Source organism: Maniola hyperantus, chromosome 2, assembly GCF_902806685.2.
Source record: "Maniola hyperantus chromosome 2, iAphHyp1.2, whole genome shotgun sequence".
NCBI classification, from domain to species: Eukaryota; Metazoa; Arthropoda; class Insecta; order Lepidoptera; family Nymphalidae; genus Maniola; species Maniola hyperantus.
Window position 1 is genome coordinate 426,026 of NC_048537.1, and position 12,141 is coordinate 438,166.

Here is a 12,141-nt window from a genome sequence, read left to right on the forward strand (position 1 = left end):
ATAATCATAATCATCGTCATCATCAACCGATAGACGTCCACGGCTGGACATAAGTCTCATGTAGGGACTTCCACACGCCACGGTCTTACGCCGTCGCCATCCAGCGGCTCCCTGCGACTCGTCTGATGTCATCCGTCCACCTAGTGGGAGGTCTTCCAACGCTGCATCTTCCGGTGCGAGGTCGCTATTCCAGCACCTTGGGACCCCAACGTCTATCGGTTGTACGAACTATGTTCCCTGCCCATTGCCACTTCAGCTTCGCAACACGTTGAGCTATGTCGGTTACTCTAGTTCTCCTACGGATCTCCACATTTCGGATTTGATCACGTAAAAAAACTCTTATAATATTTACAAGAAATTGGAAGGAAGACGCGTCATCGAGAGCGTGTCGGAGAGTATGGCATCGCGCCCGCTGCCCGCCCCGCCCGACGCCTCGCTCCCACCTGGGCCGCAGACTTAGAAACTTCTAACAAAACATCGAGGCTTCGACGTCACTGGCAGGCGTCAAATGTTAGTACATTTGACGCATAGTCCGAAAGTAACTCTACTTTTCTTTGTTTTTACGTCACCATAGCCTAATATTTGTCATATCGTCAATTAAGGATCAAACTGAGAGTTCCCTCACTCTAACGTGCAGCATGTCATACAGTCATATGCGCCACATGCCTTCCCACTAAGTACTAAAGAAGCAGAACAGTTTGGAACCCGGAGTTCTCCGTGCTTGGTATAGAACCCCTGACCGCCGATGAGGAGGCAGACATCCCAACTACTAGGCTATCGCAACTTAGAAGCGTAAACTTGTGTAAATTGAAATAAACTGCGTGCAGTCTGAATATAATATATTATGTAGATGTAATAAATCATATTCCACGCACGTAGCGAGGTGTGGAGAGCGTCCTCCGCCGCGTTTAAGACGCACTCCATCTCCCCCCCCCCTCCCCCCCTCCCGTGTCACTCCCGCACTTACATCCCCCGTCTCATATTCTCGCATTTAAATGATTCTACATACCATTTAGTCCATTTACCTACCTTTACCTTTTTTAAATACATAACGCAACTAAACTTTCTGTAGAATTTTTAAAGAAAAACTTCTTATAAACTTCTATCCAACGATTATGTAGATGATTAAAAAAACCGGTCAAGTGCGAGTCGAACTCGCACACGAAGGGTTTCGTACCATCGTACAAGAATCAATAAATTTTTTGTGTGATGTTACCTCAAATTCACGGTTTTCGGATTTTTTCCTTTACTTGTCCTAGAAGACATTGCTACCTACCAAATTTCACGATTCTAGGTCAAACGGAAGTACCCTGTCGGTTTCCATTCCTCCAAATTGACAGACACGACATACAGACAGACAGGCAGACAAACAGACAGACAACGAAGTGATCCTATAAGAGTTCCTTTTTCTTTTCAACCGGAACCCAGATAATAGCCCGGATTTTTTGCTGTTCTAATTGACCTGCCCTTAAGTAGTAAGTACTGCATAGAGCCATTAGTACCATTTCTATTTAGTTACCTTAGAGTTCTGTGGCACAGGCTCTCGTATTCATCCATAGAGTTATGATTATTCATCCTCAGACTTAGAAAAAGGAGACTTACCAAACGCGTACACCCGAAAGGGACAAAACAACAAAAGAAATTATACTTAGGTACGTATGAAAGGTTGTTTCATAATTTGCGTTCGCTACAACATGTTTTTTTTTTTTTATTCAGATACAAGTTAGCCCTTGACTGCAATCTCACCTGGTGGTAAGTGATGATGCAGTCTAAGATGATAGCGGGCTAACCTGGAAGGGGTATGGCAGTTTTTATTAAACCCAATACCCCTTTGGTTTCTACACGGCATCGTATCGGAAAGCTAAATCGCTTGGCGGCACGGCTTTGCCGGTAGGGTGGTAACTAGCCACGGCCGAAGCCTCCCAGCAGACCAGACCAGAAATTTAGAAATTACAAAATTCCAAACCCCTGCCAGGAATCGAACCCGGGACCTCCCACTAATAAGACAACAGCGCTCACGACTGCGCCAGGGAGGTCGTCGAAAAAACTTAAGTAAAAAACTTAGGTACGTATGAAAGGTTATGTTTCATAATTTGCGTTCGCTACAACTTTTACACAGCAATGGCACATAAATGGCTTCTACACACCTTAAATACTAAATTTAAAACAGAAAACTAAATAAAAATTCGTTATATTCGCAATAAATTACTATCACAGAGGTTTGTTGGGCACAAACTACAACGTGCCCAACAAAAAAAGCTAAACTATGACAAAGACAAAAAACTGTGTTTAGGTCTCTATCACTCTTCAGAGCTTTTCTATACACCTAGCTTGCTCTAACAAAATGCCAAATCTACCTTGATTCTTAATCTGAGCATTCATCATTAGACGCAGTCGCAAAGCACTCCCTAGCGCACATTATGTGCCACGGAATATTCTAGAAGCTAATTAGTGGTGAATATTCCACTCTCCGAGCTCTGCTTGGATGTAACAGCTTTAATTAAGGCAAGCTTGTCACTTTAGACCCTCCACTAGGTGGACGGACGACATCAGACGAGTCGCAGGGAGCCGCTGGATCCAGGCGGCGCAAGACTGTGGCGTGTGGAAGTCCCTACAAGAGACCTATGTCCAGCTGTGGATGTCTATTGGTTGGTGATGATGATGATGTCACTTTAGTATATCAGGGAAAATTAAATCAGTAGGTATCCTTATTATAAATGCGAAAGTGTATTTGTTTGTTGGTTTATTCGTTTGTCCTTCAATCACGTCGCAACGATGCTATCCTACTGTTACCTATAATCTTGTACGATGGTGAGGAAACTTTCGTGTGAGATTCCGACTATCACTGGACTGGTTTTTTGTTTCAGGTTAAAGAATTATTTATTTCTCTCAAAGAATTACAAAATTCACTTACAGAGAAAACATATTTACAATAGGTAGGTACTTATTCGTTTGTTCGGCAATCATTATAACTTACTTGATCTACAACTCACATTACATATTTTACTTTAACAATTTGTTATTTTAATTAAGTAGTTGATATAATTTCAAATCCACCCTCACAATTCACTTTATTTTAATATCGCTCCGCCTTGGAAGAATGCGAAATCGTTGCCACAGTGTAGTTCATACAGTATAGTAACAAAATTTAATTAAGTAGGTTTATATCATAAAGTATGTGTTTTTTGAGTTTGTTTTTAAATATATTGAACGAGCTCGCATTCTTCACCTCCTTCGGTAATTTATTATACACTTGTACACCTGCAAATTTTATGTTTCTTCTTCCTTAAGAAGTACGTGTTTGTGGGAGTAAGATGTGATCTCCTCTACGACTGCTTCTACTCTGCACTTGATGTATTTTGGTGAAAATGATATGCGTGTGAATAGATTTGTTGAGTATTTTCCTTATTAGTATGCAAGTGTGATATGAATGGAGCTGTTTGATGTTCATGAGTTTTGTTTCTTTATACAATTTGGTTGTGGGTGTTAGGTAGTCATAATGAAATAGCATTTTTATAATTTTGTTTTGGGCAATTTGTAGGTCTTTTAGGTGTGTTTTTGGTGCGAATCCCCAAACTTCAATTAGATATAGTAGATGTGGTTTAACTAAAGAATTATATATTGTCTGGCGTACTCGACGAGGTAGGCAATGGATTATGTTACGCAGGGACCCCATTAAACTAGAAATCTTATTTTTAATATATTTGATTTGCGTCTTCCAATGCAGGTCACTATCCAATCTTAACCCAAGATATTTTTCGGACAGTTTCTGCTCCAATGTTTGATTATTGATTAAAAGTGGGGGATGTCTTGGAATTTTTTTATTTTTGCTCTTAAAAATGATATAGCTTGTTTTAGAAGCATTAATAGTTAGGAGGTTTTGCTCAAGCCAAATTGATAGTGTATCCAGGTCTTGTTGTGCGAGACTCACTATGTTGGTTATGGAACTACCAAAGTAAAACAGACATGTATCATCAGCATATAGGGACAGGTGGCCGTGTAGTTTGAGTTCGTGCATTGAATTTATATAGATAAGAAATAGCAGTGGTCCCAATATTGATCCTTGGGGTACACCAAATTCAGAGCAATAGCAAGGTTTGCTTTGATATTGACCAATTTTAACAATTTGACGTCTTTTACTTAAATATGATTCTAGTATTTTATATGCTACCCCTGATATGCCGATATCTTTGAGCTTCTGTAGTAGTATCGAATGGCTAACTGTATCAAAGGCTTTTTTTAGGTCAATGAATAAGCCCAGTGCAATCTTTTTCTGATCTATATTAGTGTGTAATTTTGTAATAAGGTCAACTGTAGCCGAAAGAGTATTGGATTGTGACCGAAATCCATACTGTCTCTTATAGATGAAGTTTATAGATGTAAGATAATTATTTAATCGAGTATAAATAAGCTTTTCAAAAATTTTGGATATAACCGGCAGTACTGAGATAGGACGGTAATTATTAGGGTCTGTTTTTGCACCAGATTTATGAATTGGAGTTACTTTTCCTATTTTTAATGCATCTGGAAAAGTTCCTGTAGCAAGGTGTTCATTGATACAGTTAGTCAATTCATTTCCTATGAGTTTACCGATACATTTTATGACTTTAGCGGTTATACCATCAATTCCCGTGCTACAGTTTGGATCAAGGCCATTTATTATTTTATAGATTTCATCGGTTTCACATGGTGTAAATGCAGTTAGTTTGTCATTGTAGGTTTGAGAATGTGATAATATGGGTGTATTATGTTGTTGTTTGGAAGAAATGGCATAAGCCAAAGTAGAACCAATCGCAGAAAAGAAATCATTAAATTTACCACAAATTTCATTGCCATCAGTTAAGGGGCCCATCTCTGTTAGAAGTTTAGGAGGAGTGCTGTCTGATTTTATTTTATTGTTTGATAGTGTGTTTATTAGGCTCCACATTTTCTTTGGCTCTCTTATATGTCTCATAAATTCATCGTAGTAAAATTTTCCTTTGATATTTTTTATTTTTTCGGCTGTGCTAATTCTTTCTTGTACATAATTTTCTTTAAGTTCATCATTGTTCGGATCCATTTTCAATTTGTACCAAATTTCATTTCGTTGCTGAATTTTAGTGATTATTTCTTTGCATATCCAGTCTTGGCGAGGTAAGTTTTGTATTTTGGTTTTCGTGATTTTGCTAAGATTTATTGCACATTTTAGGTGTTTTTCTAAATGTTCATAGCTGTTCGATGAATATTTCGTGTCTTCAATATATGTGTAAAGTTTTCCATAGTTGATGGCTTCATATTTTATATATTTCTTTTTTGCGGATTTGTATTTCTTCATCTTTAAGTAAATTTGCTTGTGGTCAGACATAGCAGAGTCGATAATTCCCATATGAAAGTCTTTATCTTTTAAGTTTGAGCATACGTGGTCGATGATGGTTTTTGTAGTGGATGTTTCACGCGTGGAGTAGTCTTTGTCAATTTTGTTAATAATTTGAAAACCACATTCCCGCAAAGTATCACGGTAACGTTTGCTATGACGATTTTTTGTAAGAAGGTCGATGTTGAAGTCACCGAATACTATTGCTCGTTTCTTTTGGACCAGCTGTGCAGAGTAGACTTCAAGAAATTCGTTTATATTTGAGATTCCGGGATTATAAACAACACCTATTTTTACCGCACATTTCTCAAGATGTACCCAGAGGTAATTGACTCCACCTGTATAAATTTCTTCATCTAGGCTATGGTTCAGATTTTTGTGTACATATATAGAAACACCACCACCCCTGGAGTCTGTTCTGATGTTATAATAGTGCGTGTAGTTCGGGATTTGGAATGATTCGGTTTCTTCACTAGATTTTAACCATGTTTCTGTTAATAAAATAACGTGAAGTGTACATTCTACGGATTTCAATATGCATTTTAATTCATCAAATTTCCCTTTTCTACAGATACTTCGAACGTTTGCGTAAAATAAGTTTAGGTTTGACTTTGAAGTAAGAAGATCCTGGTAAGAATGACAAATCTGGTAAGTTATGGTTTCGTCAGAGTTACTATGTTTATCTGGTAGTATATTCAGTTTTTTGGCTGTATTCGTACGATTTTGGGTGTGCCTTTCACGTACTTAATAATTAAGTTCTGTTCACCATTGTCTTTACGACGATTTAATTCTTGGTCGAGTTCTTTGATAATGCTCTTTTGGGTAGGGGTCTGATCCGAGTATATTTTAACATTATTTCGTAGTTTATTTCTATTTCGTAAAATTTCTCTTACTTCTTGGGGACTCTCAAGTATAACTTTTAGTGGGCGGGTTTTTCCGGGAATGAATTTACCAAGACGAAGACTTTTAATGATTTTGTGACTTGCGGGGACTATACTCTGAAGGGTCTCTTGAGCAACATTCATATCACCAGCTTGGCGTGCTAAGTTATCCGCGGCGGTTTGTTCAGCTAATCCAACAATGACAATATTTTTGCTCCTGTTAGCTCTTTCTTGTAATTCAGCAATTATTTTCTCGTTAGCAAAAACGTCAAGTGTAGCGGCATTCTGTGGGTTAGTTTCGAATTTCTTGATTTCATTCTCAAGGTTAGATATCTGAGACTTTGTGACTGTGTTATGTTTTTTGAGCTCTAAAATGTCAGCTTTCATGCTATTTTGCTCTGTTAATATTTTGTTAGTTGAATCTTTAATATCATCAAACTGACCTTTCAGTGTCGAGATTTCATCACGCATCAATTTGAAATGTGTGTCGAGTAAAGATATTATTTCCGTACGAAAGTTATTTAGTTCGGACAGAACGTCGCAACAATCTCGCTTCCTTTTCCGAAGAATAGTTCGGGTTCCAGTTCCCTCATCATCACTAGTTTTTGATAAGTCAGGTTGTGAAATTGATAAGTTTTGACTTACTGATATGTTTGTAGACTGTGGCAAGTGTCGACTACCCATGACGTAACTGTGCAGTTGCGATTAGGCGATACACGCAGGTGTAAGTAGGATGAAAAATGCAACTGTTTCTTTTACCCGAGGTGGAGCGGGGTGCACTTGTCGCTGAAGGATGAGGTGTCACTTCACACAATATACGTCTATTTGGCTTACAACTTATGAATTATTATTGAGTGAGACTTGTTATAATATTTTAAAATAAATTGACGACACGTCTGCTCCAACTGACTGCCGAAGCTAGGAAATTGTTTGGAACTCAATGGTTATCAATACTAATGTAATCAAATAATGCGAGTTTTGAAAATAAAACTTTCCATTCACGTATGTTCGAAATCAAAATTTTCGGAATGTGGATACTAGTAGTTCCAAACAACAACAACCGCAATCAAAATCAACAGTCCGAAACACGAAAACACTCGAAAGTTGACTAATAGAAATATGAAAACTCATATTTCTATTAGTCAACTCTGGAAACTTTTTCCCAAACTCATTTTGTACAAAATTTACCTTGCAATTTAGTCTGTGGAGCCCATTTCGTACGTAGTAGGCACAAGCCACGGGATATTATCAAGAATTCTTTGAAATATTTAGAGAAATAAGCTCGCTTCGTACCTTGAATTACATTTGCGTGCTTCGCAAAGTAGGTTCCACTCCGTATCCAAATCTACTAATATTATACACTAGCTTATGCTAGCGACTTCGACTTTCAGGTTTCAGGAATTTTCAAAAATCCCTTCTTAGCGGATGCCTACGCCATAATAGCTATCTGCATGCCAAATTTCAGCCCGATCCGTCCAGTAGTTTCAGCTGTGTGTTGATAGATCAGTCAGTCAGTCAGTCACCTTTTATATATTTAGAAGATATATCATAATGTACATAAAGTAAAAATATATTAAAAACTGGCCAATCCAAAAACTATAATGCATAAAAATAAATAAAAATCTGACACCCTACTTCATATAGTTATATTACTTTGAAAATTGAAAATACTAATTTTTAGTTCATGACCACAATTTTTTTTTTTTTGTATGTAACACAATTTTTTTGTATGTTTTGTTTGTTGTTTTGTATGTATGAACAAATTCACGGTTATCAGATTTTTCCCCTTATATCTGCTATTAAAACCTACCTACCTGCCGAATTTCATGAAGTACCTACCATGTAGGTTTTTTGACAGACCGACAGACAGACAGACGGACGGATGGATGGACGGACGGATGGACAGACGGCCAGACGTCCAGATGGACAGACATCCAGACAGACAGACAACAAAGTCACGGTACTATTAACATTCCGTGACAAAGTGATCCTATAATTCCTTATGGAGTACGGAACTCTAAAAAGATGGAGTAACGGAACCGTATGTATTGAAGGGGACAAAATTAAATGAAACTTTCGGATCCCGGATTGTATATAGTGTGACCCAAATTTGAGCTGGATGAAACCGAGAACAAAAACTATTTGTTATAATAATGATCAAAGTAATTAAGCGATGTAACAGCAAAAAGTAGCCCACATCAATATACGCCGAATACCACAACTCAGCAAAATGTCACCCACATCAATATACGCCGAATACCACAACTCAGCAAAATGTCACCCACATCAATATACGCCGAATACCACAACTCAGCAAAATGTCACCCACATCAATATACGCCGAATACCACAACTCAGCAAAATGTCACCCACATCAATATACGCCGAATACCACAACTCAGCAAAATGTCACCCACATCAATATACGCCGAATACCACAACTCAGCAAAATGTCACCCACATCAATATACGCCGAATACCACAACTCAGCAAAATGTCACCCACATCAATATACGCCGAATACCACAACTCAAGAAAATGTCACCCACATCAATATACGCCGAATACCACAACTCAGCAAAATGTCACCCACATCAATATACGCCGAATACCACAACTCAGCAAAATGTCACCCACATCAATATACGCCGAATACCACAACTCAGCAAATGTCACCCACATCAATATACGCCGAATACCACAACTCAAGAAAATGTCACCCACATCAATATACGCCGAATACCACAACTCAGCAAAATGTCACCCACATCAATATACGCCGAATACCACAACTCAGCAAAATGTCACCCACATCAATATACGCCGAATACCACAACTCAAGAAAATGTCACCCACATCAATATACGCCGAATACCACAACTCAGCAAAATGTCACCCACATCAATATACGCCGAATACCACAACTCAGCAAAATGTCACCCACATCAATATATATACGCCGAATACCACAACTCAGCAAAATGTCACCCACATCAATATACGCCGAATACCACAACTCAGCAAAATGTCACCCACATCAATATACGCCGAATACCACAACTCAGCAAAATGTCACCCACATCAATATACGCCGAATACCACAACTCAGCAAAATGTCACCTAAAATCTGGAGTTACTTACCAACACCTTTTATGTGCCGCTTGTATCTACCTACGTCGGTAGTGTATACTGTATACCCGGTTATAATTTACTACATTTCACCAGGAATTTTGGCAGCTTTACATTATCCAACTAGCATTCCAGTCCAGTAATCACTGACTTATATAGGTACTAGATGATGCCCGCGACTTCGTCCGCGTGGATTTAGGTTTTTGAAAATCCCGTGGGACCTCTTTAATTTTCCGGGATAAAAAGTAGCCTATGTCCTTCCCCGGGATGCAAGCTATCTCTGTACCAAATTTCGTCTAAATCGGTTGAACGGTTGAGCCGTGAAAAGCTAGCAGACAGACAGACACACTTTCGCATTTATAATATTAGTATGGCTTACTTCGTATGGAAAGGGTTATTGAACAAACAAAATGGCACCGACTCATTGGTGCTTATGCACCAATGCAACCTCAGTGACGTCTGATTCTTTTCCGCAAGCAACATTATGACAGGGATATCAATAGATTTAGACGTGCCATTTTAATTTAGTTTAGAGATTGTGTACAAGAGAATCGGCCCCTGTGTGGTTAAGACACAAAGACACAAATTGACATGTTAAATCTTTAAAATTCCTAGGTAATTCAATAACCACTGTTTTTGTGTCTTTTTAAAGTGCATTACCTTCAATAAATAACAAATCCTTTTATGTCACTGGATCCAGTAACTGGCATAGTGTAAAGCAGCCATTCCAGCTACTCGCACCATCGCCGTATAAGGCAGGCCATATAAATTTCCCCCTCGTAAAACCGGCAGGAGTAAAATTAAGGCGACTCTTATCCTGCGAGTTCGTCGAGTTACATTTATCAACGCAGCCGCTGCTTTAAAAAGTCGTCAAAGAATTTTACGCTCAAAATTTTTATCTTGAAACCTCTAGTTGGAATTGTTTGCGCAACCTTCTTGAACTTTACGACTTTGTAACGTTTCATTTTAAATGTTATTGCTTTCAAAGTTCCTTCGTTTCATAGTAAATGTACTTACCTACTTGGTCATTTATTGTACTGTCAACTATTTGTCTTCGATACGATAAACTGGTAACACGTCGCTTATGTCTTCTGCGTTAAGTATTGTGGGGCTATGTGTTTGCTTTTATAGTTATGTTTTTTTTTTAAATAAAAATGGCAAGCAATCGAGCAGGTGGGTCACTTGATGTTAAATGATTTACGCCACCCATGCTGACCAGAGGAACCACCAATGCGTTGCCGGCCTTTCAGGAAAGTTCAGGTTTCGAAAGAATTGTTAGATTTACATTGCACAAACATTATGTTAAAACCATAGATTTATAAATATTCATAAAAACATTCTTATTAAGTCGAGTTTATTATACAACAGATGAATTCCTTAGTGACAAAGTTGCATGAAAGCAACCAACTGAGCTTTCGGTTGCTCACAAGATGGTGTTGTTTGTATTGTTCCATATAAATGTACCTAACTTTGTATGATTTGAAAAGAGCAACTGCTGAGTTTCTTCCTGGATCTTCTCAGTAGTCCTCAATAAAGCCTAATTTACAAGTGTTAAGTGATCAAGTAAGTAGGTAAGCGTTTTTACTCATCCGGACAAATTAATTTAGTAAAGCTCTCAAGTTCATTCCGAGATAAGTATCAGCGAAGTGCGTGAAATAATAAACTCTGTATGAAATAATAACGCCAATGGAAACATTTTGTTAGACATTACAAAAGAGAGTATGATAGTAACAGATTTTTGTTACTACACAGAATATTGATTTGAATGTCTTCTGTCGAGTAATTAATACAAATACCTTCGGGCTGTATCAAGGTCGAGCCTTACAAATTTTTGTAAGGCTCGAGCCTTTACATTATGTTACTACTAAAATATCTGTATACTCGTATCTGACTGGCTTTTTTTAAAATTGTAGGTATTAGATAACACCGAAATACATTTTTAACTTATTCAAGGCGGAATTTCACCTCGCAATTTAGAGTTCGTCGAGCCAATTGAATACGAGTAGGTAGATACGATCCGGAGATTATGAACAAAAATCTTTGAAATATTAAGCGGAGCCAGCTCTCTCCGTAACTTCGAATCAATTATGCATCGCCTTAACGAGATATAATAAAGGGGAGCCATTCGTGAAACAGCTTTGACAAATCTAATTAAGGCTCTCCATTAGCTCAGTAACATGTTTTAGGGTTCCATTTCGCGTTCGGCCGACAGACCTGCGGTTAGCCTGTGCGTGTACCTCCTGTACATGTTAATGACGAATAAACTAGTTTTCTAGTAGTACATGATGAATAAACTAGTTTTCTTTCTTTCTTTCTTTCTTTCTTTCTGTTAGCGTGCGATCACCTTGTAATAACGTCTTTTTTTTGTGCTTCATTTCGGAACCCGGAAAGGGTTCTCGCCGATGTAGTTGTCAAATAAAAATCGTTTTCCGATTCAGGGATCCGTTCGCGAATTCAAACTTTAAAGTGTTAAGTATATTGTGACCGGCAACTACGGAACCAAACACGGCATGTGCTACACGCACTTAACCGGATTTTTCTAGTAGTTTTTAGGGTTCCGTACCTCAAAAGGACAAACGGAACCCTTATAGGATCACTTTGTTGTCTGTCTGTCTGTCAAGAAACCTACAGCGTACTTTCCGTTGACCTAGAATCATGAAATTTGGCAGGTAGGTAGGTTTTATAGCTGACATTCGGGGAAAAATCTGAAAACCGTGAATTTGTGGTTACATCACACAAAAAAAATTAAACTGTGGACATGGACTAAATTAGTATTTT

The 12,141-nt window shown here is 38.2% G+C and overlaps 1 protein-coding gene across 1 annotated transcript in view; it reads left to right on the plus strand.

Moving 5' to 3' along the window:
- Window positions 1–12,141, plus strand: part of LOC138403626 (cell adhesion molecule Dscam1-like) — a 117,483-nt gene that overhangs the window by 3,046 nt on the left and 102,296 nt on the right. The gene's annotated exons all lie outside the window — the stretch shown is intronic.